Below are 3,217 nucleotides of genomic sequence, written 5' to 3'. Positions count from 1 at the left end.
ATAAAGGAATTATTCATTTTGATAGGTAAGAATAGAGTTTATAGGTAAGCAGATGTCCCTATTTTAATGGATGAAAAGTAAGTACTCAGGAGTAAGGAACTAATTAATGTTCTGTTAAAATGCTGCAGTGAGAAACAGCTTTACTGAGTATGCTGTTATAAACACTAAAATGCCATGAGACTGGTACTAATAAGTGTACTATTATGTTGGCTATACAACAGGTAATATTTTACAGTAACCACATATTGCCTCTACATTTCATAAATCAAAATCTGTGTAAGACAGAAAACAAGTCATAGCAGAGAAAAGCATTTGCCCCACAAGCCTGAAGCCTGGCTTCAATCCCTGGAATTCATATATGAAGCCGTATGAGGCATGTACGAAAGGGAATGCATCTGTAATTTCATCAAGATGCAATTACAATGAGATATTTGTTGATCAGGAGCATCAGATACACGTGCAGGGCAACAGCAGAAAAAGGGAGACCCTGCCTTACAAACAAGTAGGAGAAGAGAACAGACCTTTGAAAAAGGTGTCCCATGACCTCCCTGTGTGTGCTGACATTCAGACACACACACACACACACACACACACACACACACACACGATGCATGCATGAAATCATGTACATACCTCTTTTAAAACTATCATTAAAAGTTATATCAAAATTATTGTAATCTACATTTCATGACTTTCAAGAAGTTAATAAATACCCTCATATGGTGTCCCTTAAAAAACAAGTAAGCAAAAAAAGTAAGCCACTTAGATCAATGATAAATTACTGTTAAAAACAAAACAAAAGAACCTACCTTATTGTAAACATAAAACCATGTCAATACACAGAGCCAATGTAAACAAAATTCCATCACTCAGGAAAAAAAGAAGCATGGTAAATGTCAGCTTTTCTATTATTCTTCTCAACAAGACAACCAAAAACAACTGTGGAGAAGTATCGAGGGAATCAACAGTCAGTACTCCTATTCCTCATTGGGTCTAAGAAGGAGACACCACAGGAGTAAAGCCATGACAATCTTATTCTGGGGAGTCCTTTCTCATCCATATATACAAATGTCTGCTCATGAGACATCTATATATGGCCTTCTCAATGATTTGATGTCATTGTGAGAGGCAGGACAGTTTGAAAGATTTGGAAAGAAGAGGGAGTGAAACCTAATGCTTAAAACTCTAGGCATATAGTATAGTATCTAATCAGGTTTTATAAACAACGTAATGATAAAGAACGTTTGAGGAATGTGAATGGTTATAAACTGACAGGGCTGAGGATTTCAAGATTTATTTCATTTTGATAGTTAAGAATAGTATGAGTATTCAGGGATGAAATATTACACAATTTTTTTTGTAGTAAGAAATCTGTTAGCTATTTACAACATCCAACTGTGAAGCTCACCATTTATCTATTTCCTTTCCTCATCCTGTAAAAGTCTCAGCAGGAGGAGCCACTTACACTTACAAGGAGCATTGTTACACTTGCCCAAGTTGCCTAAGGTTGTATCTGTAAAATATTACACAGGGTCTTTAAATAAATTTTAACAGAAGATAAGGAAGTGAGGAGGAAAGGGAAAGTGTGCCCTAGTTCCTCACTGGTTGCCAAGATAAAAAGTAAACAAGGAGCAAAAGGTTTTATTTCAGCACAAAGTTCAAAAGTACAGATGACCGTTGTAGGGAAGTCAAGACATAAAACTAATACAGCTGGTTACATCCAGTCAAGAGCACAGAGAGGATGAATGCACACGTGCCTCTCAGTGTTGAACTCATACTTTCCATTCTCATGCCACCCAGGCCCCAAACATAAAATGGTCCTGCCTACAGTGGGCTGGGTCTTTCCACATTGCTTTACTTAATCAAGAAAATCACTTACATAAATGCCCACAAGTCAACCTGATTATAATTCCTCATTGAGACTCTCATCTAGATGATTCCAGGTGATTCTAGACTGTATCAAGTTGACAGTTAAAACTAGCAAGCACAGACAGGATGAGATAAAAGCACAAAATGAAAGGCTACAGAAAATACAAGCATTAAACAGCTAGAAGTAAATGCTAAAGAGACCAAGGCCAAGCCTGAAAGGCAGAGACAGGTAGATCTCTGTGAGTTCAAAGCCAGTGGGTCTGCAGAGTGAGTTTCTGGACATCCAAAGATACACAGAAAATCCCTGTCTTTAAAAACCAAAAATTAAAAAATAAAAAGCAAAGAAAACAAGTTTTTTAAAAAGCCATGTAAAGATGGAAAGTACACAGAGAATCTGAATATTGTGTATTACTTTGTTGTCTTTGAATTGTTTGACTGCGGAGGAAGGAGTAACAGCTGATAAAAGACATTTGATTATAAATGCTCCTGGATTAATCTAATCTATATATTATGAAAATGCTTTGACTTCAAAATTTAAGTGAATAAATATGGTAGTTTGGAGAAAGTGTTTTGTTTTGTTTTTCTACAGAGAATGAGAGTCTTTGGATTCATTCTGGGTTAAGAAAAATAATATTGGAAGAACCCCTGAAAAATCTCCAGTGGGAATGGATGACCCAGATTATCCAATGTTTCAAAGTACATTAGTTGCAGTTTCCTCTGAGTTCTACATCCAGAACAGCTTCAAGACTTCGGGCTGAAATGACCCAGTAAGAATACTGTAGTAAGGACTTGACCACAATCCTAAATTTTCTTTGTGTCCTCATAAGATTATCAGTGCCCTCAAATAGCAGGAAGTAGTCTAGAAAACTACATTCACATTCCAAAAAATGATGTCAATCTTTGTTTAGCATTCTGATTACAAGTTTTTATGGATAATGGTCAGAGGAAAAAAGGCTAAACAAAGGACATTACATTCAGGGTCTTGTTTTAAAAGAAAAAAGGGGGGAAATATTGTGGGATAATGCTTATGTACCTTGTAAAGATTTGTCACTTGTGTTGACTTAATAAAACACTGATTGGCCAGTAGCCAGGCAGGAAGTATAGCAGGGCAACTAGACTAAAAAAATTCTGAGAAAAGGAAAGGCCCAATCTTGTTTTAAAAGAAAAAAGGGGGAAATACCGTGGGATACAGAAAGCAGCCACTTTAAACACACAACTGCTGACAGAGGGTAATATAATCCACACAGGAATTTCTCACTCTCAGTCTCTCAGACCTCCCTCACACTCTCTGTCTCTCTCTCTCTCTCTCCCTCCCTCTCTCTCTCTCTCTCTCTCTCTCTCTCTCTCT

General features: G+C 36.9%; 1 protein-coding gene across 1 annotated transcript in view; it reads right to left on the bottom strand.

Annotated features, from left to right (window-relative positions):
* Nucleotides 1–3,217, bottom strand: part of LOC101978902 (ATP-binding cassette sub-family G member 3-like) — a 20,891-nt gene that overhangs the window by 12,577 nt on the left and 5,097 nt on the right. The gene's annotated exons all lie outside the window — the stretch shown is intronic.

This window comes from Microtus ochrogaster, unplaced genomic scaffold (genome assembly GCF_000317375.1).
Source record: "Microtus ochrogaster isolate Prairie Vole_2 unplaced genomic scaffold, MicOch1.0 UNK182, whole genome shotgun sequence".
NCBI lineage: Eukaryota > Metazoa > Chordata > Mammalia > Rodentia > Cricetidae > Microtus > Microtus ochrogaster.
The sequence above is the reverse complement of the archived record's forward strand: the minus strand, read 5'-3'. Positions and strand labels throughout refer to the sequence as shown.